General features: G+C 42.6%; 1 protein-coding gene and 1 long non-coding RNA gene across 3 annotated transcripts in view; one reads left to right on the forward strand and one right to left on the reverse strand.

Annotated features, from left to right (window-relative positions):
- The window catches only part of LOC128702379 (whirlin), a 1,352,782-nt gene that overhangs the window by 1,153,263 nt on the left and 172,471 nt on the right, over nucleotides 1-27,048 (forward strand). The gene's annotated exons all lie outside the window — the stretch shown is intronic.
- The window catches only part of LOC128693436 (uncharacterized), a 111,996-nt gene continuing 101,008 nt past the window's right edge, over nucleotides 16,061-27,048 (reverse strand). Inside the window, exon 2 of the long non-coding RNA XR_008407756.2 lies at nucleotides 16,061-16,314. This is a non-coding gene — a long non-coding RNA (uncharacterized lncRNA). The remainder of the gene's footprint in view (nucleotides 16,315-27,048) is intronic.

The raw sequence follows: 27,048 nt of genomic DNA on the forward strand, positions 1-27,048 counted from the left end.
CACAATTTACGAGAACGATATAGATGAGGAAGTAATTAGCTACTTAATCATAAATAGGTAGTGAAATTACTGATGAGAACACTGGAGAGCTACAGAGTGATCTGGATGGGTTGATTTTGTGGTAGATTTGGCAAATGCAATTTAATATTGGCAAATGTAAGATCCTTATCCTGGGAAAAAATGTTATTGCACATAAAAACTAAATAATATGGATCATAATTTTACTGAATACGAAAAATCATTTAGGAGCTCTGGTTATCAGAATTCTATAGCCATGACAACTGTGCATAGGTGTCCGCAGTAAGCTTAATAGAATTTATAGCGCTAAGATATACTTCATCTTCATAATTTTGGGAGGGACTCATAAAGACTGTTGCTCAGTTTCTGATATTCCAATTAAATAATGATTATAACCTGGAAAACATACAGAAAAGGATGAAGAATCTTTATATTAATGGTATACAAACCGACAAGAGGATGAGTATGTTACTTGTGCGACACTTAATCTCTTTATTGTCAAAACGTTTCGCCTACTTAGCAGGCTTCTTCAGTGTATTACAGAAGTAACTTCAGTACTGGAGACAGATATAGTGGAGTGGTAAATATGTGATCAGTTCCTTTTCTTTCCTTCATAGGAAAGAAAATCAACTGATATCATCATGAACTGCAAACAGTGAATTCTTTCTCCTTGGTAAGGCGTACAATTAGGGTGGAAATGACTAAGGTGAAAATAAAATAGTAAATAATAGAAAATCTAAATAAATAAATGAAATGTAAATATGTTGAAAGTATTTAATTAAGAATAGACGCGGAACAATGGAATCAAATCTGACAAATTTAGATTTACAAAGGATTTAGGAAAGCACTTGCGAATTAACAGACATAATTCACTTATTTCTGTGAAGTCTCTTTAAAACAGAACACTAGAACTTGTTAGAGGAGTGTTAGATGGAGTGCCTGGAGGGAAGGAGGAGTAAACGGAGGAAAGTTGGAGTGACTGGAGAGAGGATATAGGAAAACTGAAATACCTTTTGAAAAGCTGGAGTGCCTGGAAAAATGTGTAGTACCTGGAAGGAAGCTAGAGGAAGTTGGAGTATATGTATAAAAGTCGGAGAGCCTGGAAGAAACCTGGAATGCCTAGATGGAAGCCAAAGGAAGGTTAGAGTACCTGGGGGAAAGCTGGAGTGTCTGAAGAAAGACTGAAGTGCCTAGAGGAAAGCTGGAGTGTCTGAAGAAAGACTGGAGTGCCTAGAGGAAAACTGGAGCGTCTGACGGAAGGCTGGAATACCTGGAGGTAAGATGGAACACCTTTCATCACTTTCTTGCTCCCACACCCCTACTCTCTTCCACACTCCTCTTCCCCACATCCCACCCTCTTAGCTACTAAGTCTCACTCACACAAGGTTTGCAGCCCATTTTTTAGTTAGGCTGGGTTAGGTTGGGCGAGTTTAGGTTAAATTAAGTTAGGGAAGGGTTGAGGGGTGGGTGAACGGAAGCATTTATTTTTCTTTGGTCCAATTTCAATGAAATTTTTACAATGATTTAAGCAGCGTTTGAAACCTGTACACTGTGTTTGTAGTGACTTTTTGCCTTCAAAGTTAGATGAAAAAAAATAGTCCAGTCTCACCGCACCCTCTAGTCTCCCGACAACCTCTAGTCTCTCCAAACCCTCTAGTCTTCGACACACCCTCTAGTCTTCCTACTCTCTGCAGTCTCCCCTCACCCTCTAGTCTCCCCACACCCTCTAGTCTCCCCACCCCACAACTTCTAGTCTCCCCACACCCTCTAGTCTCCTGACACTAGTCTCCCCTCACCCTCTAGTCTCCCCACACCCTCTAGTCTCCCCACCCCACAACTTCTAGTCTCCCCACACCCTCTAGTCTCCTGACACTAGTCTCCCCTCACCCTCTAGTCTCCCCACACCCTTTAGTCTCCCCACCCTCTAGTTCCCTACACCTTCTAGTCTTCTCACACCCTCTATTCTCTTAACACCCTCTAGTCCCCCCACACCCTCTAGTTTTCCCACACCCTCTAGTCCCCCACACCTAGTCTCCCCACACCCTCTAGTCCCCCCACACCCTCTAGTCTTCCCACACCCTCTAGTCCCCCACACCTAGTCTCCCCACACCCTCTAGTCCCCCTACACTTTCTAGTCTTCCCACACCCTCTAGTCTCCCCACACCCTCCAGTCTTCCCACACCCTCTAGTCTCCCCACACCCTCTAGTCTCCCCACGCCCGCTAGTCTCCCCACACCCTCTAGTCTCCCTACACCCGCTAGTCTCCCCACACCCCCTAGTCTCCCCACTCCCTCTAGTCTTCCCACACCCTCTAGTCTCCCTACACCCTCTAGTCTTCCCACACCCTCTAGTCTTCCCCACACCCCCTAGTCTCCTCACACCCTCTAGTCTGCCCACACTTTCTAGTCTTCCCCACACCCCGTAGTCTCCCCACACCCTCTAGTCTGCCCACACTTTCTAGTGTTCCCCACACCCGCTGGTCTCCCCACACCCTCTAGTCTCCCCACACTTTCTAGTGTTCCCCACACCCGCTAGCCTCCCCACACCCTCTAGTCTCCCCACGCCCGCTAGTCTCCCCACACCCTCTAGTCTCCCTACACCCGCTAGTCTCCCCACACCCCCTAGTCTCCCCACTCCCTCTAGTCTTCCCACACCCTCTAGTCTCCCTACACCCTCTAGTCTTCCCACACCCTCTAGTCTCCCCACACCCTCTAGTCTTCCCCATACCCCCTAGTCTCCTCACACCCTCTAGTCTGCCCACACTTTCTAGTCTTCCCCACACCCCGTAGTCTCCCCACACCCTCTAGTCTGCCCACACTTTCTAGTGTTCCCCACACCCGCTGGTCTCCCCACACCCTCTAGTCTCCCCACACTTTCTAGTGTTCCCCACACCCGCTAGCCTCCCCACACCCTCTAGTCTCCCCACACTTTCTAGTCTTCCCTCACCCGCTAGTCTCACCACACCCGCTAGTCTCGCCACACCCGCTAGTCTCCCCACACCCGCTAGTCTCCCCACACCCGCTAGTCTCCCCACACTCTCCAGACAGTCACACCATCTTGCCGTCACCAGCAAGGTATATCAGGGAGTGATGTAAGTCTTGCAATCCTCAGGGAACACATGTTATTTTGCCTCACTTTCTTCCCCAACATAATCTTCAATTCTTCTACCATATATTAGTGACCTCCACATCCTTCTTCCACATGTTAGCGACAACTACATTCCTTTATTACATTTTAGTGCCTACAACACTGTTTTACCAATTGTTTTTTTCCCATCAACTTCGTTCTAAAACATGTTAGCGCATATCACCTTTCTAACACATGGTAGTTCCTATCACCTTCCTTCTAACACATATTAGTTCCTATCACTTTCCTTCTAACACATGCTAATACCCTTCGTCTTCCTTCTAACACTTATGAATTTTCCTTTTAACTAGGTGTGACCTGACAAGGCTGTTTGCCTGGAGTTAACCTAAACGGTGTTCCGGGAGCGGGGGTCAATTTCCCCGCGGCCCGGTCCTCGACGAGGCCTCCCGGTGAATCAGGCTCTGATCAATCAGACTGTTACTGCTGGCCGAAGGCAATCCAACTCACTAACCGTACCCTGACTAATCAGGTGTTGACTATAGGTATCCGCCCAGTTCCCTCTTGAAGGCAACCGGGGATCTATTGGTAATTCGTTTTATGTATAATGAGAGGCTGTTGAATAGTCTTGGGCCCCGGACACTTACTGTGTTCTCTTAGTGTACTCGTAGCGCCCCTGCTTTTCACTGGGGGTATGTTGCTTGGTATGCCTGGTCTTTTGTTTTCGTAAGGAGGGATTTCTGTGTGCAGATTTGGAACCAGTCTCTCTAGGATTTTCCAGTTGTAGATTATGATGCATCTTTCTCGCTAGCATTCCAGGAAGAACAGGCCAAGAGACTTCAAACATTCCCAGTAATTAAGGTGATTGACTAAATTAATATGTGCAGCGAAGGTTCTCTGAACATTCTCTAGATCTGCGATTTGACCTGCCTTTAAGTAGTATTCCAGCCCAGAGAGAACAAGTGACTTGAAGAGGATCATCAATGGTATGGCATCTCTTATTTTGAGAGTATTTTGTATAATATCATTTTCCTCGCAGATGTGACAGTGACACTGTTGTGATCCTTGAAGATGGGATCCTTTGACATTATCACTCCTACGTCTTTCATATTAATTTTTCGCTCTATTGTGGAGGGAGGGGGGTGGGAAGGTGGATTATGTAGCCTGATGGGAGTGTGACCTGAGAGGAAGTGTAACCTGAGGCAGCAGCCATGCTGGAGCAGGTACAGGGCAACACAATCACATACCCGTCTTGGCATCGTCATTATCTGCACCAGTAGCATCATCAGCAGCATCTAGAATTCCAAGAAGTTGCACACACTTGCGCCTCCGTGTGCGCGCACGCGGAAGTTCACCACTATTGACTCGCCCAGACATGTATACCAACATTTATTTCAGGTGCATATACACTGAGAAATGCACGGGTATTGACATGTGCACATACATAACATGTGAATCTACATGACCACGTGCAGTTTCATTGACACTTGCTCTATCATTGCGTCACTGACGTACATAATATACACAATACACATAATATGTTCCAACGTACTAGAAGGTTCAAGGACAGCGAGTGGTTCTAAGGGAAATCGGTCTGACGACACTGGAGGACAGGAAGGTCAGGGGAGACATGATAACGACATACAAAATACTGCGTGGAATAGACAAGGTAGACAGAGACAGGATGTTCCAGAGATGGGTCACAATTGGAAGCTGAAGACTCAAATGAGTCACAGGGATGTTAGGAAGTGTTTCTTCAGTCATAGAGTGGTCAGGAAGTGGAACAGTCTGGCGAGAGATGTAGTGGAGGCAGGAACCATACATAGCTTTTAGACGAGGTATGATAAAGCTCATGGAGCAGAGAGAGAGGGGACCTAGTAGCGTTCAGTGAAGAGGAGGGGCCAGGAGCTGAGTCTCGACCCCTGCAACTACAATTAGGTGAGTACACGCGCACACACACACACACACACACACACACACACACACACACACACACACACACACACACACACGCACACACACACACACACACACACACACAGGTTAAGGGAAATCAACCTGACGACACTGGAGGACAGGAGAGATAGGGGGGACATGATAACGACTTACAAAATACTGAGAGGAATTGACAAGGTGGACAAAGACAGGATGTTCCAGAGACTGGACACAGTAACAAGGGGACACAGTTGGAAGTTGAAGACACAGATGAATCAAAGGGATGTTAGGAAGTATTTCTTCAGCCACAGAGTAGTCAGGAAGTGGAATAGTTTGGGAAGCGATGTAGTGGAGTCAGGATCCATACATAGCTTTAAGCAGAGGTACGATAAAGCTCATGGTTCAGGGAGAGTGACCTAGTAGCGACCAGTGAAGAGGCGGGACCAGGAGCTTGGACTCGACCCCTGCAACCTCAACTAGGTGAGTACAACTAGGTGAGTACACACACACACTTCACAGGGATGTTAGGAAGTATTTCTTCAGTCACAGTTGTCAGGAAGTGGAACAGTCTGGAGAGTGATGTAGTGGAGGCAGGAACCATACATAACCATACCATACATAAGGCTCTTTGAGCAAGGAGTGGACCTAGTAGCGATAAGCGAGGAGAGGGTGCAGGAGCTGCGAATCGACCCATGCAGTCCCAAATAGAAAAGCGCGCGCGCGCGCACGCACGCACTCTCACACACACACACACACACACACACACACACACACACACACACACACACACACACACACACACACACACACACACACACACACACACACGGCCTGATGGAACTGGAGGACAGGAGGGTTAGAGGAGACATGATAACAACATACAAAATACTGCATGGAATAGACAAGGTGGACAGAGACAGGATGTTCCAGAGAGGGGACACAGAAACAAGGGATCACACTTGAAAGTTGAAGACTCATGTGAGTCAAAGGGATGTTAGGAAGTATTTCTTTAGTCATAGAGTAGTCAGGAAGTGGAATAGTCTAGCAAGTGATATAGCAGAGGCAGGAACCATACATAACTTTAAGACTAGGTATGATAAAGCTCGTGGAGCAGGGAGAGAGAGGACCTAGTAACGTTCAGTGAAGAGACGGGGCCAGGAGCTGAGTCTCAACCCCTTCAACCACAATTAGGTGAGCACGATTAGGTGAGTACACACACAGGTATAATAAAGCTCACGAAGCGGGAAGAATGACCGGGTAGCGGCCAGTTGCAGAGGCTGGGCCAGGAACTGTGACACACACACACACACACACACACACACACACACACACACACACACACAACTGACCCCAATCTGTTATTCAACATATCAGAGGGAAAAGTCAAGGACCTGGTAATCAGGCTGAGGAAGAAAGGAGGGAAACTCTTAAAAAAATGACCAGGAAGTATGTGAAGACCTCAGCAAGAGATTTTGGGAGGTATTCTCAGTGGAGACAATGTCTTCCAGCAGACTGAGATGGTAGGGTACACCAACAAGTGCCGGACACACTACATAACCGAGGAGGAGGAGGTCAAGAAACTGCTAAGTAAACCAGATACCCCAAAGTCGGTGGGACTGGACAATCTCTAACCATGGGTCTTGAGAGAGGGAGCAGAGGCGTTCTGTGTACCACTACCAGCAATCTTCAAAATTACTAGTTGTGTGAAAAGCAGCAAATGTAGTCTCAGTTTTTATGAAAGGAGACAGGCAGGCAGCATTAAACTACAGACCAGTGTCAGTGACATAGTATGCAAAGTCTTGGAGAAGACTGTCAGAAGAGTGGTGACGCACCTAGACGGGAGTGAGCTCATGCGCAATAACGAACACGGTGAAAGGAATAGGAAATCTTATGCCACAAACCTGCTGGAGTTTTACTAAAGGATAGCAGAATTGAGATGGGAAAGAGAGAGATGGTGTAGATGTATTTTCTTGGACTGTATGAAGGCTTTCGACACAATTCGGAACAAAAGATTGGTACAAAAGCTCGAGGAGCAGGCAGGACAGGCAGGGAAAGCACTGCCATGGCTCAATGAATACCCGAGTTTTAATATTTACCCTTGTCAGCACATGATTTGTGTTCTCTAAACTCATTGTGTCCTGCAGACCTAAAATCTGGAACCCTTAATTTATTGTCCTTACTAACACCCTTCATTCAATTTTAAATATAATCGATTTGTGATCGCCATCTCTAAGCTCTTCCGTAATCTATATATTAATTATCAACAAGGGTCTTCTTTTATCTCAGAACCAAATCAAACAGGTTATTTCTCCTCGTTGATTTTGTCAAAAACTTAATAAAGAAATAGGAAATCCTTTGACTCGAACTTCCCAGTCAAACCAATAATTTCCACTCATTCCCCAGACAACTGGTGTCCCTAAAATCTACGATATCATGAATCCTATACCTGCCAGTTAAAGTTTCACGTTTAGGCTCGCCAACATCACGGCCTTCTGTACCGAGGCAAACAGTAGGGATGGGTGCATTATCTCTCACTTTGCTATCAAGATGACTAACGGTGTTCTGCACTTTAGCTCCTTATACCCCTCTACCTCCTATTCCTATCCTTTAAATAAAAGTCCCTGTCCATAAATTTGATCTGTCCCCAAGAAGCTATTTCTTGATGAATTAGACACATGTGCAACACTTGGGTATCTTTATTGAAGAAACGCTTGGCCACACAGTGACTTCATCAGTACTATACAAAGATGAATGTTGAAGATCAGGACTATAGGACTGATGAAACCACTGCCTGGTGAAAAGTTTCCTCAATAAAGACCCCCAAGTGTTGCACATGTGTCTAATTCATCAACTTGTCGGTTCTCTACCTTCCGTTCTTCCAGCGCATATTTGGTCGTCACTTTATGTGGATGATTTCGCTACAGCTTACTCAGGCGCTGACTGTCGCCTGGTAGCTGCCTCCCTTCAGGATGCGATTGACTGAGTTTCCCATTGGGCCACTTCTCATGGATTTAAATTTTCTAGTGTAAAAACTCATTTCATTACCTTCACTAGACGTCCTCTTGTCCCAAATATTCCATTGTATTTACACGGCTCACGTATTCCAGAATGTGATACTGCCAAGTTTCTTGGCCGTCTCTTCGATCGCCGGTTGACCTGGAAACCTCTCATTTTCTCTTTGAAGACAGCTTGCCATGGTCGGCTGAATCTCCTTAAAATTCTTGCGCATCTTTCATGGGGAGCAGATCACCGGACTCTCCTCCGTTTGCATTCCACCCTAGTCTTGTCCAAGCTGGATTATGGCGACCAAGTCTATTCTGCAGCTTCTCCTACCACTCTCTCTAAGTTAGATCCCCTTCATCATCAAGGTCTACGTTTATGCCTTGGAGCCTTTCGTCCATCCCCTGTTAAAAGCCTCTATGCTGAGGCGAATGTCCCTTAGCTGATCGTCGTGATGCTCATTGCCATCGTTACTTTGTCCACTCTCATGACCTTCGTGTTCCGTCTACTTATAGGTTGGTCTCAGACATTAGTAAAGGCCCATTATTTGTTCGACGCCCCTGTTTACTCCGACCGTTTTTTCTTCATCTTCACTCACTCCGGTCTTCTCTCAACTTACTTCCTTTGTATGGTCATTTAGTGTCTGCCTTTTCCCTCACTCCTTGGGAGATTCCAACAGTTCGTGTCTGTTCTCTCCTAGTGCCCTGTGCCAAAGCTCTCCTACCTACGACTGCTTCTCGCTCTCTTTTTCTTGATCACTTCCAATCGCGTGCTCATGCCGTTGCTGTTTACACAGATGGTTCTAAATCTTCTGACAGTGTTGGGATCGCGGCGATGTTCCATGACGATGTTGTCCGAGGCCATTTGTTAGACTCGGCTCGTATTTTTACTGCTGAGTTGTATGCCATCCTCATAGCGCTTCTCCGTATTACATATATGTCTCGTTCGACGTTTGTGATCATTTTAGATTCCCTCAGTGCTTTACAAGCCATTAAACAATTTAATTCCCTTCATCCATTAGTCCTTCGTATTCAGCTATGGGTGCGCCGTGTGGCTAGCAAAAACAAAGATGTCCTCTGTTGGGTCCCTGGACATGTTGATGTGCAGGGCAATGAAGAAGCGGATGCTGCTGGGCGGCCAGCAGTGTATGATATTCCGGTTTCCTATAGAGGTATTCCATTCAAAGATTATTTTCCAGTCATCTCTGCCCGTCTTCGCGGCCGTTGGCAACAACGGTGGTCGGACATGCACCATAAAAAAATTGCACGCTTTTAGGTTTGTGGCCATCTTCTTACCATCGTTGCCGTACTCGGGAGACTGCGTTCTCCCGGCTCCGCATTGGCCATACTCGCCTTAACCATGGGTATCTCAAGGATCGACACCCTATTCCTCTCTGTGAGGTTTCTTAGGTCCCTATTTCGGTTCTTCACTTTCTTGTAGATTACCCGGTTTACCAGCGAGCTTGTAAGATTTACCACCAACGCCGCCGCCCTACCACTATTACCTTAACTTTCCGTCTTGCAGACGGTTCTGCCTTTGACTTAAAATCACTTTTTTACTTTTTGTCAGCAACTACTTTGCTATACGAACTTTGACACACAGCCCTTAGCGTCCCTTCCACCCCTCTTCTCCCATCACCTCTGATCCCCTCTCCACCTAGCTGTTTATAGCCCCAGCACTATTTTCTGCCCCACAGCGCTGTATGATCCTTGTCAGTTTAGCACTTTCTTTCAATATAATAATACCCAGTAGTAGCGAGAGTCCTGTGTGCAGAGAAACGTACCAATGATGAAAATTTGAAGCCAATAAGATGAATCATTCCCCATTTATGAGACAGATTCGAACTATTCTTAGTAATTTTGTTATATTATTTAACTTACTCAAGTAATGCGCCTATATGCAAACTAATCCATCCTGGCCATGAGCTGCAACACCGTCTTACACCCAGAAGAGAAGGTAAATTAAACATTATTTAACGCTATTGACAATAGCACTCCGTTTTACAATTAAAAATTATCAAATCTGCACATAAATATTTGAATTTTACTTTCCACCGTCGTCGAATTTTTAGGCACCTTTTTCTGTTTGACGCGGGGGCGTTGACCCCTACCCCCCGGAATGACCTCTAGGTAGGCACCACTAAACATTTTATAATTTATTTGAGCCATTCTAGGATGCTGGGAATGAGTTCAACAAGTATAGTCATAGGGGTGGTCAACATGTAATTTGTTCCAAGAATTTAGTCCTCGTTACCGTACACAAGTGTTGATAATTTGAGAGCGACTGGATGAGGCGTTCTCGAGTTATAACCAAAATAATATCGATAACGTGGAGAAAGAAAAGAACAAAAGGCAGCATCTAAAAGGTCCACTTCAGGGGACACCTAAAAATTAACCCCTCCCCCACCTTTTTTTTTTACTTCTGCAATTACAAATTTCCACATAACGGAAAAACATTCTCACATTTTTTTTCGTTAGCCATACCAAAAGATTATTATTATAATCATAACTAAGCGCAAACCCACATGGGTCATACAGCGCTATACAAAAAGAAGAGATGGAGGCAGATAGACTTGATGTAAGAAAACAGAAACTCCAGTACCTTAGACCAAAAGCCCTTCTCTATCCAGACCCCTTTTTGGAAGGGACAACAAAGTCATCAGAAGGGAAGTTAGGACTTCACAACCAACACTTTCCCTTCAACAGTGAAGGAATTTTGATCCGGAGAGGAAATATCAACGTTCCTTAAGCCGAAATTTTTATAATCATTAAGGGACATACACCGTCTGGAAAATAGGAGGTAACCCGATTTGATCCGAGGAAGGGAAGTGTAGCCATCACCGCTCGGATCAAGAGCCCTTCATCGTCAATGCATATACTTCATATTAAGAGGGAAACCCTGTGTGTACCAGTCATTTTCAATTCATTTTTCTAGGTACATAATCAATGCATGTATGAAAAAACACAAAAAATGTTATTCAGTATTTTTATTTTTGTATTATGTATATGGATGAACAATTTTTTCATACCCAACTCTGCCCAAATTGTCCCTACCAATTTAGAAATGTTATTAAATCATCTTTGGTGAAGTTTAGAGGAAGGTCGAGAACTTCCCTGGAAACTCTCAATACTTTTCGTATAAAAGGGTCCATGTAAATGTCTGGAACGATGACTCTCAATAACTTGTAGATTACAAACTACTGTGAGTTACCATGTCTGTTACAGGCAGACAGGTGGGCATTTCAGATACGTAGCGCAAACAGAGGCCTGTCACCAGTACATGTCTGTTACAGAGAGAGGACTGTCACAGAATTCTGTCACAAGTACATGTCTGTCACAGAGAGAGAGAGGACTGTCACAGATTCCTGTCACAAACAGATGGATGCTTGTCACTAATGCCTGTCACAAACAGATTCCTGTCATAAGATGCCCGTCACAAACAGAAACCTGATACAAACAGATGTGTGTCAAAACAGATGTCTGTGACAAAACAGATGTCTGTGACAAACAGATATCTGTGACAAACAGATGTCTGTGACAAACAGATGTCTGTGACAAACGTGTCTTTTACGAACGGGTATATGTTACAAACAGAAACCTGCTAGAAACAGAAACTTGCTACAAACAGATGTCTGTTACAAAACAGATTTTACAAACAATTAACTCTCTCAGTCAGCATTACCTGTGTTATTGGAAGGAAAGAAATAATAGTCTGCCTGACAGGTGACAAAATATTCTGCATGACAAGTGACAAACAGTCTGCATGACAGTTGACAAAATAGTCTACATGACAGGTGACAAATTACCAAACAGGTCACGAAACAACGTGGATGGAATATCTGATGTTGGTCTGAATGAAGGAAATACGTAAGATAACGTCAAGGAAAGAGGGAAAAGAAGGGGAACGAATAAAGAGGGGAAAATAATGGTTAAAATAAGAGGAAAGAAAATGAGAAGAAAAAAGAGAAAAGAAGAAAGGAAGCTAAAAACGGGAGAGAGAAGGTAAAAAAGGAGAGGAGGAAGAGAGGAAAATGATGGGGAATAGAGAGGAAAAAGATAAGGGGAAAGGAGAAACAGTAGAATAACTGTAGGTAAAAGAGGATTAATGAAAATAGGGGAGAAGAACGGATAACATTAGGGAAGTAATAACTGGGGCAAGAAGTGGATGAAGAAGAGAGGTGGAAGGGAGGAGAGGAGGAGGAAGAGGTGGAGGTGGTGGTAGATAGTGTGAATAATTTATATTGTCTCGTGAACACACTGCTAACACCAACAACTTTAAAAAAATCAAGTTTGGCATCATGAAAACACTCCCAGGGAAGATCCCTGAGTCTGAAGGTCTCTTGATTCAAGGAAATGGAGGAAACCTAATTACCTCCCAATTCCAGACAATATTCTGCTCCTACAGGTTTAGGGCATACTCATAAATATACTAATCATTGGTGGTTATAATTATAACCTTAAGTTTTAAAGGGGTGGACAGGTAAGCCAGGGAAAGGTCTCAATCAGATGACCAAAAGCACCAGCGGCGGGTCATCATATGACTAAGACCCGCGTCAGGAAACACTTGTCTTGTTTCCTGACAAACTAAAATGATTATTATATTCACGAGGTGGCGCTAAACCCGCAGGGATCATAAGATTCTTCCCAAGAAGCCTTCAGAGGCACATAAGTTCCCCCGTCTTAATAACATGTTCATTTTTCCACTGTAATCCATCCTGTCCATAATTACTAACGCATTTGTTTTGTTTCGTAAGGTAAAGTCCAGGATCTCTCCTTAATTCATGGTATAACTAAACAAATCTTTGATGACAATTGTGTTGTAGAGGTCTGAGTACAGATCTCTACAACGCAATTGTAAGGGAAAGTGAAAAGACATCACATATCAGTCACAACTCCTGTGTCAAGTTTATCTTATGCTATTGATGTTATCTAAAAGGCCTGTGTTGCTTCTGATGTAACATTAGTGGCCTCTGTTGTTACTTATTTAACTTAAACGGCCTCTAGCCATTGATATAATCTAAACGGCCTCTTGATGCCACTGATATATAAATGGCCTATGCTGCCATTGATATAAACAGCCTCTGTTTTCATTCATAAATAAATGGATTTTGTCGCCATTGATACATAAACGGCCTCTGTTGCCACTGATATAATATGAACGATATATATTGCCAATGATACAAGAGGTATCTGTTGCCAGTGATGTAATCTAAACGGCTTCTGTTGCTATTCATATAAATGGTATCTGTTGCCATTGATATAATCTGAACGGTCTCTCCAAACGCAATAACTGTTTTTACCTCCAAGGGTAAATCATTCAAATTTTGTTAATATATTTGTAAATTCACTTGTAAATTCATTTGTAAATACCTTCGTAAGCACAATTTTAAAGACATTTGTAAATACATTTGCAAACCCATTGTTAATCCAGTGAAAACAGAAATGTAAAAAAAACATCTGTGAATACATTTGGAAATACGTGTGTATTATTACTACATTAGAGTGGAGGGGGGGGGGCGCTAAATCCGTAGGAGCCACACAGCTCCAGAGGAAAGGGAAGCAATCAGATTCGATCCATGGAAAAGGAGGATAGTTCCATTCCTTTAGATCAAGAGCCCTTCCCAGGCATCAAGGCACATAGCCTCTCATGGTGAGTAATCCCTTCGTAAACTCACTGATAATACACTTGTAAATGCATACACAAATACACTTGTAAATGCATACACAAATACACTTGTAAAAGGAGAATGTACACGAGTGTTTAAACCAGAATTAGTACCAGAGTCAGCAAAAGATTTGTACTTTTTGTAATATTACAAACTGAAGCTCTTAAATCTAAGGAATATAATATACAGTAATGGAAAGAAACTCCTATTAAATATACATTTACAATCATCCTACGCGAAGATAAAAATAAAAGCAAATACAGAAAAAATAATGAATTCATAATGCATATGAACTATATATATATATATATATATATATATGTATATATATGTATATATATATATATATATTATAATGTCTTGCCGAATATGTTAAACTGGTCAATTAGCAAGAACTCATTTAAAATTAAGTCCTTTCTAAAATTTTCTCTTATACGTTTAAAGATATATTTTTTTCATTAATGTTGATGTAAAAATTTATAATTTTGCACCAAAAGGAACTTAGAGAACTTACCTAACCTTATTATAACAAGCGCAATTTATTTTAGCTTAACCCAACTAAATATATTTTGGATTTGTTTACAGTAATTTAATACCAAACAAACACAGTGAAATATAAATATATATATATATATATATATATATATATATATATAATATATATATATATATATATATATATATATATATATATATATATATATATATAATCAAGATGTATATACATTGTAGATATTGCAAATTGTGGAAGTGTTTCAATATACATTGTGAGAAATATTTGTATCTACAAAGAAATAAACTAAATTGAATCGACCTAAGGTTATGAAAGTTACAGTTGATTCCTTAATAAACATAACTTTTATATAAGAAAATGAACCGTCAATTTAAGCCTCTTCAGAATGTTTGACCACATTATCAAACTTTTCTTGCTATTGGGGTTGCGGGAAGAAAGTTAACCATAATCATTGTAAGTGAATGAGAATTTGACACCAATAAACAGCACGTAATACTACCTCGTATAAACCACTGGAAGCATAATGGCTCGACTCCCGGGCTGGGAGAGATGTATGGACGAGGTTCCTTCTATACGGGTTATATATAATGATCCCTGCCTTAATCAGGCATTGATATCGCATGTCATCTGTAGCGGGCAGTGATGCTGCATGTCATCTCTAGCGGGAAGTGGGCTATATCTCGTTCGTCTGGCAATGAACTAGATAATGCTTAGCAGTCATTGTGTTAGATCATGTTCACCTGGTATTGTACTGAATTATGCTAAGCTCGCAGTGTACTGAATCATGTTCAACTGGCAGTGTATAAAATCATGTTCACCTGGGCGTGTACGTCATTATAATTGTCTACTATACCATGTTCTCCTGGCAGTGAACTAGTTCACGACCAGCCACCACTATACTAGAGAAACTAGATCACGTTCACCTTACAGTATTCATGTACAGCCCAGAGCAGCCACGTTATATTGCGCTCGTCACTGCGCATGAGAACTGAGTGCGCACTTCCCTTCAAGGTGGGATGGGAAGAGCTTTATCATCTTTGGGTCAAATCTAGTTCCTCCCTTTCGCCAGGCATCATATAATCCCAACGGGTGTAGCGCTTCTCAGTGAATATAGCGAAAGGGCGCTATTGCGTCTTCCACTCGCAAAGTTCAAGGTTCATGAAATATTATGCAATAAGTTTTAAGAGATACAGCCTGACTCTTGTCATTACTCTACCTGCCATCTACGTCATTACTTTTTCATCTATGTTATTAATTTAGCTGCAAATTCGTCATTTTATGCCTGACGTCTTAAGTATTAAACTTCTTACCCATTTGGCGTACGCCAATGTTTTACATATGATCTACGTTACGCTTCTACTAACTAAACAATGATTTTTATTGCCGTTTTTGAAGTTTTGAAAGTTAACCTTTTCACCGTGTGTTGCTTATTAGTTTTCAACACTTCACAGGTTAAAGTTCAGACCCGAAGTCCTCCAATAAACACCAGGAAATTCACCAGTAATTGTCCTCATCCTCTTGCTTTCTACTTCCTGTTTCAGTTATCGTCCTTGAGTTTAGTAGGACACAGAATCATGCTCTTCATGAGGACCTGTGATCCCTTACCCACAGGATCTCTGACCCCCCCCCTCCCCGAGAGTCGTGAGCCTCGCTGAATCTACTGCAATATATTATCTTCGATGAATTTAGCGTAATCTTTCTAGGTCTTGATATAACAGTCATTACCTCTAGACTTCTTGAGGAGTTCCTCTTCCTATCCATTGTCATTCATTGCTAGAAGGACGTGGATTTACCATGATACCATCACCTAGAACCAGCTTTTCTTTCCCCTTTTTGTGAACAAGTGAAGAGACTCCATCTCATCCCTAGACCTTAACCTTCTCCTTTAGTGCACGCCCTAGCTCTTCTACTTTCGTGCTAGAAGTGACGGTCTTTTGAGACTTGAGGTCGCCCATTTCTGTTTCCAGATCGAGGTAGTCCTTTGGGGGTTCTGCCGGGTACACTAGCGACGATTTCATGCAGCAGAACTTGGGTCGGGGGATTCTCATGGGCTTGACTTCGGTGACCAGGGAGTCCATAGCGACTTAAAAGATTTGGGCTGAGGAAAGAATAAAAACATGCTGTTAGAAACCAGGTGCTGATGGGAGAATACATGTTGATTTCTTGGAGAGAAGTGCAATAAAGAATATTTTTGAATGGGCTCCGAATGTTATGGAAACCCGCATGGCGTTAAAAAAAAGTTTACATATACTTCAGAATGCAAGAAGGTGAACTTTAACAGATAACAACATTAAAGCGAAAACGCCAGCTCTTAGAAACTAATTGGAAAGAAAATTGTGATGATTTCAGAAATTATTTTGAAGGAAGCATAATTGAGAGGCAAAAGCCGACTAGGTGAAAATAAAGACACTAGTAAGAGAAAATCCTTTTATGCAACGTTCGCACGTCATCTTTCTCCGAGCCTGACCTCATGTTACCTATGTACCTTATAATTAAGTGTGCGTCCTTATTCCTGTACATTTGATAAATTCCAACCTAGTCTAAACATTCTTTTAAAAGGATTATCTTTTACCATTGTCTTTATTCCCTTGAATTCATATTTCATCCCGAAAATTTTAAATAAAAATAGAAGGTAGATGTGACAAGCATCTCGAAGATCGTAGATGATAATCTGAAAACGAAAGAAAAGTTATACCTGCTAACAGGGAATTGAATGATAAAAATGTACAAATCACCAAGATCAAAATGTTATTCGTGTACTCGTCAGTGTAAAGACTGATTCTCGTGTGAATGCTAATGAGTCTTATAGCTGGTAGGTAAGACACAAAGGCAACAGTTAGGCAACTTTATTCCGAAACGTTTCGCCTACACAGTAGGCTTCTTCAGTCGAATACAGAAAGTAGGCAGGAACAGTAGAGATGGGAAGACGATGTAATCAGTCCATCACCCTTGAAGTCGTAGAATTTGAGGTTGTCAGTCCCTCAGCCTGGAGAGTTCAGTTCCATAGTCAGGAACTATCTGACTTTGGAACTGAACTCTCCAGGCTGAGGGACTGACAACCTCAAATTCTACGACTTCAAGGGTGATGGACTGATTACATCGTCTTCACATCTCTACTGTTCCTGCCTACTTTCTGTATTCGACTGAAGAAGCCTACTGTGTAGGCGAAACGTTTCGGAATAAAGTTGCCTAACTGTTGCCTTTGTGTCTTACCTACCAACCTGTCGGTATTTTATACCATTTTGATGTTCAACGAGTCTTATAGCTGTTCACACGTGCTACTACTAAATCAATTCATTATTTCATCTGAAGTTAAAATGCTCATCGCATCAGTTAATAATTATTACATGGGATTTTTTTTTTTTAATCGTGAAAGGAGGAAGGACAAAACAACGTTCTACCAAAGCTTCTGCAGCGTGTTGCTCGTCTGTAGGGGCCACAGGGCCCACCATTTCCCAGAAGACATACTGAAGTACGTGATTTGAAGTTTCGATGTGAGAACAAATATCTCCAGTTTAGCGAGGATGATAAAGCCTTAATTCCTGTGATAGTTAATAGACTAGTAAAAAAAAAGTCTGTAGAGTACCAGGGATTTTTGATATGTAGTGTATAGAACCATATTTTTGGATGATTAAATAAAAGTAGTTAATTGCAACCTTAACCCCCCCCCCCACACTAAAACTTTAACCCCCATATTGAAACTCGTAACCTTGACCCCCATATAGCCAGGGTATTAACCCTACAACCATAACCCTATAGTCATAACTATTACCCAAGAATACTTTTCAACTTACCTATACCTGAATTTACTAGAAAACGACCACCAGGATAGTTCGTCCTGAATTACTCCAGCCAGGATTGAGAGCACCATGGATTGAGAGCACCATGGATTGAGAGCACCAGGGATTGAGAGCACCATGGATTGAGAGCACCATGGATTGAGAGCACCAAGGATTAAGAGCACCAGGGATTGAGAGCACCATGGATTGAGAGCACCATGGATTGAGAGCACCAGGGATTGAGAGCACCAGGGATTGAGAGCACCAGGGATTGAGAGCACCAGGGATTGAGAGCACCAGGGATTGAGAGCACCAGGGATTGAGAGCACCAGGGATTGAGAGCACCAGGGATTGAGAGCACCAGGGATTGAGAGCACCAGGGATTGAGAGCACCAGGGATTGAGAGCACCAGGGATTGAGAGCACCAGGGATTGAGAGCACCAGGGATTGAGAGCACCAGGGATGCTAACGACACTGGACTAGTATTATGATTTTGAATAAACGGTTTAGAAAAAATGCAATGCCAAGTTGATAAATGACGGTGATTGCTAAACGTTTCCAGAATAAAGGCACCCATATGTTGCCCAAGTGTCTCACTGGAAGCAATATATATATATATATATATATATATATATATATATATATATATATATATATATATAAGGGAGCGCACTCAGCTCTCACAATGAATTCCGGGGTTTGATCCCTGGTACAGGTGGAAACATTAGGACGTGTTTCCTTAAAACACCTGCTTTCCACCTATTTGTAAAATAGGTACCTGGATGTTAGTCGACTGGTGTAGGTCGCACCCTGGGGAGAAAACTGACCTAATTTGCCCGAAATGTATAGTAGTATGTCATTGATGTCAGCTAGGACTGTATATCTTGTACTTGTACTTGTACTTGTACTTGCAGAAATAAAGATTATTATTATACAAACATACGTGATATAACAAAAACAATCTATAGCGACACTCAATTTAAGCAAGAAATATAGAAAAAACCGGTTTGCTACGGCCAACTGCAACACCCGGTTCCTGAGACCCGCTAAGTCACCCGGTACTCCACACCCACACCCACCCCCACACCAACACCCACTCCCATACCCACCACCACCATCCCCACACCCAAAATCACAACCACACCCACACTCCTACACAAGTCACCTTACGCCCGCCCATATGCCTTGCTCTGCACCCCCCCCACCCACCCATGTCTACCCAAGTCTACCCACATTCGCCCACCCAACGCTCACCTACATACCCAATACCCTCCAGACTAGCCCACCCATCCAGTCAGTCCTCTCAACTCCACCCACACATCTGACACCCAACTTCCACCTTTATATCTTGTACTCCACACACCTTCCCCCCCCCCCCATACATCACCAACTCTCTCCCTCCATACGCAGATCCCCACACCAGACCACACACCCATACCCAGTGCCCCACACTCGAGCCCACACCCAGATGAACAAGCCCACTTGCCCACACCCGACCTGTTAACCAACGCCCTCGCCTAGAAAGTGAACTCTCCCGCCCTATATTTGTGCCTTGACACACACGAAGATTTTCCCATTGATTCAACTAACACGAACAATTTTATTTAGTATATACACACGCACATTATATATATATATATATATATATATATATATATATATATATATATATATATATATATATATGAGTATATGAAGTAAATTGTATGGTAACGTTATTGAAAGAATTAAGGATAAGACAGAGAGCAGGATCATAAATGGAGAAGGTTTTAAGGAGGGTAGGGAATGTGTAGACCAAGTGTTTACATTGAAGCTTATTAGTTTACAGTTTTAGTTCCATTTATGTATTTAGAAAAATAATATGATAGGGTGCATAGGAAAGTAATGTGGCAGATGTTGCAAGTGTTAAGGGTTTTTAAGAGGATAGCGAGACGGGTGTTAATGGCTCGGGTATTAATGGCTGAGGTATTAATGGAGAGCTGGAAATTATTTTCCGGAAACAGTAGGCCTTTGACAAGGATGACTGATGTCACTATGGTTGTTTAACACATAGATTATGTTGCAAAAGTGAATGTGTGTTGGCGAGATGGAGGCTGGAAGCAGAAGAATTGTTGTGTCTGAGGGCAATATATGTTGTGAATATTTAACAAAGAATTCACAATTTGGAGATTAGGAGGTACAGAGTTACTAAAATATTATCCAGAGAACTGAGGATGGGTTACTGAGGTGGTTTGGATATTCAGAGAGGGTGAAGCAAAATAGGATGACTTGAAGGGTGTATAAATCTGTACTGGAGAGAAGTGGTCGTCGTGGGAAAAATTGCAATTATTGGAGAATAAGAGGAATCGTATGCGAGGGGCTTTGACATCCAGCAAGCATGTGTGAGTGATGGGAGTGAATGGAAGCAAGTGGGTTCTGTGACTTGACGTGCTGTTGGAGTGTGAGTCAGAGAGATAGGAGTGGAGACAAGTGGTTTTCGTGACATGATGTGCTGTTGGAACGAATTCAGGGAAAACCCGTTAGCCCGACTTGATAATCTAAGTCAGTTAATTTGCACCAAGAAAATAAAACAGTAAAAATTCAAGGCTCTAGGTTATCCTGATTGGTTTAATCAAGCAAGTCTACAAAATAAGCTAAAACGAATTTCTACAAGAATTTTCTACAACAGAAAGAAGCTTATAACGACTATATGGATCAAGTCGGATCGAAACGTCGTCATAAGATTGTTTCTCCTATGTGCGGGTTATTTGTGTATTGTTCCAGTCAGGCTGTTGTGCCATTTTCTTCTCTATCAACACAAAGTGGAGACGCAAATATCACCCTGTCAGAGATTTACAAGATAAATTCAGGTACATTATTGTAGTTTTTTCTTACCGTAACCTGCCGGGTGTTGTATCCGAACGTGTCTGAGTTGACCTTGAGGGTCGAAATACATGACTCTCAATATCCCGCCTTTTCTGCCATCGCCAGGTATCGAACCTGGGACCCCGGAGGTGTGCAGGAGGTACACGGTAGCCTTCCCGGTACAGAGTGATTTACACGAGTTTTAAGACTATTGAATGAAAACAGATAGACACACACACACACACACACACACACACACACACACACACACACACACACACACACGCACGCACGCACACACATATGCCTTATGAAGAGGTACGACGAAGCTCTTGGAGCAGGGAGAGAGTGGATCTAGTAGCAGTCAGCAAAGAAGCGGGCCAGGAAGTGTGAATCGACCCCTGTAATCACAAATAGGTAAGTACAAATAGGTGAGCACACACACACACACACACACACACACAGGAACCACATATAGTTTTAAGACGAGGTATGACACAGCTCAGGGAACAGAGAGAGGACCTAGTAGCTATCAGTGAAGAGGCGGGGCCAGGAGCTGAGTCTCGACCCCTGCAACCACAATTAGGTGAGTGCACACAAACACACACACACACACAGTGGTTCAGTGGGAAAGAGAATTGGTAGGAAAATCAGTATACGAAATGGACTATGTGACAAAATGCTAGGAGGCAGAGGAAAGGTTTGTTCCCATGGACAACAGAAATAATGGGAAGACCAGAACGAGCCCTTGGTTTACCTAAAGGGGTAGGGAGACAAAGACTAAGTGCACTAGAGAATGGAAAAGGTACAGAAGACAAAGGACCCAGGAAAATAGAGACATTAATAGAGGAGCCAGAAATGAGTATGCACAGTTTGGGAGGGAGGCCCAGCGACAGTACTAAAACGACATAGCATCAATATCAAGTCTGACCCGAAGCTGTTATATAGCCACATCAGGAGGAAGACAATAGACAGGAACCAGGTAATCAGGCTGAGGAAAGGAGGTAGGGAGCTCACAAGAAATGACCAAGAAGTATGTGAGAAGCTTACCATGAGATTTAAGGAAATATTTACAGTGGAGACAGAAAGGACTCCGGGAAGCCAGAAAAAGGGGGTACATCAACAAGGGATATGCCAACAAGTGCAACCGAGGAGGAGGTGAAGAAGCTGCTAAGTGATCTTGATTTCTCAGAGGCAGTGGGACCGGACAATCTCTCTCCGTGGGTCCTTAGAGAGGGAGCACAGATGCTATGTGTACCACTAACATCAGTTTTCAATGTGTCCATTGAAACTGGGCAACTACCTGAGGGATGGGAGGCGGCAAATTTAGTCCCCATTTTTAAGAAAGGAGACAGACACAAAGCACTAAACTACAGACCAGTGTCACTGACGTTTATAATATGCAAAGTCATGGAGAAGATTATCAGGAGGAGAGTGGTGGAGCACCTAGATTGGAACACGCTTATAAATGACAACCAGCACAGATTCAAGGAAGGAAAATACTGTCAAAAACCTACTGGAGTTTTATGACAAGGTAACGGAAGTAAGACACGAGAGAGAGGGGTGGGTAAATTGCATTTTCTTGGACTGCAAGAAGGCCTTCGACACAGGATGGGTATTGCATTGGATCAGAGAATATCTGACAGAGAGGCAACAATGAGTCATGGAACGTGACGAGGTGTCAGAGTGGGCGCCTGTGACGAGCGGGGTCCCACAGGGGTCAGTCCTAGGACTAGTGCTGTTTTTGGTATATGTGAATGACATGACGGAAGGGGTAGACTCAGAAGTGTCTCTGTTTGCAGATGATGTGAAGTTAATGAGGAGAATTAAATCGGGTGAGGATCAGGCAGGACTACAAAGAGACTTGGACAGGCTGGAAGACTGGTCCAGCAACTGGCTCCTCGAATTCAACCCAGCTAAATGCAAAGTAATGAAGCCAAAAACTGCAAACCTCACTCAAGGAAAAGGATCTTGGGGTGAGGATAATACCCAGCACATTTCTTAAGGCGTACATCAACTAGATAACTGCTGCAGCATATGGGTGCCTGGCAAACCTGAGAATAGCATTCCGATGTCTCAGTAAGGAATCGTTCAAGACTCTGTACACCATGTTCATCAGGCCTATACTGGAGTACGCAGCACCAGTGGAACCCATACCTGGTCAAGCACGCCAAGAAATTAGAGAAAGTGCAAAAGTTTGCAACAAGACTAGTTCCAGAGCTAAGGAAAATGTCCTATTAAAAAAGGTTAAGGGAAATCGGCGTGACGGCACTGGAGGACAGAGGATTAGGGGAGACATGATAATGACATACAAAATACTGCGAGGAATTGACAATGTGGACAGAGACATTATGTTCCAGAGGTGGGACACAAAAACAAGAGGTCACAATTGGAAGTTGAAGACTCAGTTGAGTCAGTGGGATGTTATTAAGTATTTCTTTAGTCATTGAGTTGTAAGGAAGTGAAACAGTCTGGCAAGTGACGTAGTGGAGGCAGGAACCATACATAATTTTAAGAAGAGGTTTGATAAAGCTCATGGAGCAGGGAGAGAGAGAACCTAGTAGCGATCAGTGTAGAGGCGGGGCCAGGAGCTCTGACTCGACTCCTTCAACCATAATTAGGTAAGTACAATTAGGAGAGTACACACACACACACACACACACAACCAGGGAGGAGGTTAACTTAAGACAGGAGTGTGGCCAGAGAGCCGTGTACACATCCGAAAGGTCTCGAGTTCGATCACCGAGTGAGACAACGTAAGGTCAAGTCTCGTCATACTGCTCAACTAACGTAAATACGTACGCGGGTATTAGCTGATTTCTTGGAGTGTCACTCTGCTAAGTTCAAGTGCAATAAATAATAATAATAATAATAATAATAATAATAGTAATAATTTTTTCAATTCATAGGTCGTCTCCCGCCGAGGCAGGGTGACCTAAAAATAAAAACGAAAGCTTTTCTTTTTACGTGTAGTAATTTATACAGAAGAAAGAGTTACTAGCCTCTTGCTCCAGGCAAATAATAATTATAATGAAAGCGGAACACCATGAGCATTACTTTGTTCCTTAAACTTAAAATAAGTAAAAATACAGAATTCTACACACACACACACACACACACACACACACACACACACACACACACACACACACACACACACACACACACACACACACACACACAGGGAATGCACAACGTACAAGATACTACGAGTATCTAATAAGGCATCAATGACATGCTGTTTGAGAAACGTGTGTCTGGGACACAGGATTATAGATGGAAAGTTAGACGGTTGTACTAAAAGCGAATAGTATGAATGTATAAGACGCACGGTTAGAACACATCAGCATGGGAAGAAAGTTCACATAGAGAGCACTAAGCCTCATGAACAAGTTAGAGAATGATTGGAAACAAAGATTCTCCCATGGAGGACATTTACAGCTCATTTAGTGGATACAGTGCCCCGTGGTTCGGTTGGTAATACTCTCGTCTCCGATGTTGAGTGTCCATGGTTCGATTACTGGCCGGATGGAAACGCTGGGCATATTTTCTTACACCTGCTGCCACTGTTCACATAGCAGCAAGTAGGCACCTGGGTGTTAGCCGACTGTTATGGGTCGCATCTTGGGAGACGATAGTATACCAGGATAACAGCTCTGAGCCTGTAAAACTGAACTGCGAAAAAACGTCCTCGTCTAAAACGTTAATTAAAGATCATACTTAGATTGTAAATAAGTAAGCTTATTCAGGTATACACAAATACAGTTGCATAGATTATCATACATAGCAGCATATGTGTAGAGAATCTAGGGTAACCAAAAAAAGTCAGACATAGTGACTTATATCCATCTGGGCCCTTGGATGAAGGAAGGTGAACCCACCAGACCAGACTTAATAATCAGCTATGGCAAAGCTGTAGTTGAGAAGATAGAATATGAGCTATGAGGAAGTGACCAGCATATCCTGGAGTACATCCTGTAGGTGAAAGTAAGAGAAAGGTAAAGAGTAAGAGAGTGGCATAGTGAAGAGTTGAAGAGGTAAATACGGGGAAATGTCAGCTTTGAAAAATACGATAGACAATGAACTTAATGGAAATAAATAACTTAATGGAAAGCAATATAGGGTACGATGGACGTCACGCAAGAATGCAAATTAATGACACACGCTTTCATCCCCATAGAAAGAAGAACAAATACAAACACGGACTAGCTTTAATGAGCAATGCATGGAAGCAAGAAACTAGAAAGTGGAGACATGGAAAGGTAAGCAGAAAAATGAGAACAGCTGCTAACAGAATGTACACAAAATTGCCAGAATGATTAAATTGAGGAGGGAAAGAGAAACAAATACGAACCCGAAATAACGAATAAGACTTGAGACCATCGCTAACAACCACAGATGAAAAATTAGAAGGGATTCACGGAAGCTGACAGGGAAATTTGTGAGGAACGCAATAAAAGATTCCAGGAGGTGTTCAAAATCTCAAGACAGCAGCCATCAAAAATTGAGGAGATGCCCTCTCAACCAGCCGTAAACCACATAGGCGAGCCAAAAAGTAAAGAAAGCAAGCCAGCTAGAGACATGGAATGGAACGGGACCAGGTAGAATCTCACTATCGATAACCAAGAAACCTTTTGAGGATCTTTACCAAATAATCAGACGCAAAATTGTCACATAACTAAAAAAAACTTCAAATATTGTTCGAAACATAAGATATATATTACTGACCAGTATAACTGAGATTATATTAATAGGAAATAACTAATTTATCACTTGTAAGTCGCATATTTTCTTAATAAAAGCATTGGTTTTAGAGAAAGTAAATCCTTAACCAAAATTAATTTTATAATTCAATAGCTAGAACTAGGAGAGGAAGAAAAGGTTGGTCTAGACAGGAAACATCCTTTGGAACGGCCTTTTAAAGAACAATTTTAAAACTAGAAACTGGTTGGAGTGCTTAGGAAAGACTGACGGCAGTGGGCCATTGAGGGTTGGCGTTTGAAGAAGGAAATAAGCGAAGTCCCACCGGGTCAGTTCTTGACCTCATTCTCTTGAGATGATCCAGCAAAAGAAATATAGATTCATTTATGTTATGTCTACGAACGCTGCAACACATATAAGGAGAGTAACACCAGAAGAGGTCAAAGATACTGCAAGAAAACCTGAACTAGTTAAAGGAAGAGCTCAACGTGAGGCTTCTGGAATTACAAGCTGGTAAATCCAATGACTCGATAATGGTCCAGGGTGGACCGAAATGTCGTAATGAGAGTCCTCTAAGTATGAGTTTTTCATGAACGAGACCAAGAGCTAGAAAGTTAAAAGAGAACTGTCTGCAGGAGAGGAAATTAAATCTGAAAGAATGAGAAAGGGGTGGAACGACAAATATTTATATAAATAAACAAGAAGGCATTTAATAATAATAATAATTATTTACTACAAGTACATGCACAAGGTATACAGTCCTAGCTGACATCAATGATATACTACTATATAGAAAGCCCCTTGTTATGCTGAACATTTCGGGCAAATTAGGTCAGTGTACCAGGATGCGACCCACACCAGTCAACTAACACTCAGGTACCCATTTTAAACTGATGGGTGAACAGGGACAGGGACAACAGGTGTCTTTATGGAAACATGTCCCTAATGTTTTCCAGCCGTACCGGAGGAGATTCGAACCCCGGACCTCAGTGTGTGAGCTGAGTGCGCCAGCGATCGAGCTACGGGGCATATTGCATGCAAGACAAGTACGTCAGTACGCGGTGGTGGCAACATGTGATCTTTAACTCATCAATCATACACTGAAAAATGAGAACCTTCATGAGGTTGCCACCAGGTTTATCCTTGAAGTAAGAGGGGTGGGACATCTTGATAGGTCAAAAGAGACGTCATGTAGTCCCAGATCTCCTAGATCTCGCCTACGCAAATCTGCATACTAATTAAACAGAAAAACTGCTGGAGTCAGTGTAGAGGTCTTTCCAGGAACACGTTCCTGGAGGGTGTTCCGGGGGGTCAATGCCCCCGCGGAATAGGAAACTAAACATCCACCTACTAGGTGGGTCTTACAAACCAAGTTAATGGATATGCTGCCCTGTGGATCTCCATGGAGGTAAAAGAACTAGGTAACATAACTGAAAATGCTTAATAATAACCTACATGGAGACAGAAACTAAGAATATTTATCTGCATATTTCGACCCCCTTCTGGGA

The sequence above is a fragment of the Cherax quadricarinatus genome, chromosome 70 (assembly GCF_038502225.1).
Source record: "Cherax quadricarinatus isolate ZL_2023a chromosome 70, ASM3850222v1, whole genome shotgun sequence".
Classification (NCBI taxonomy): Eukaryota; Metazoa; Arthropoda; class Malacostraca; order Decapoda; family Parastacidae; genus Cherax; species Cherax quadricarinatus.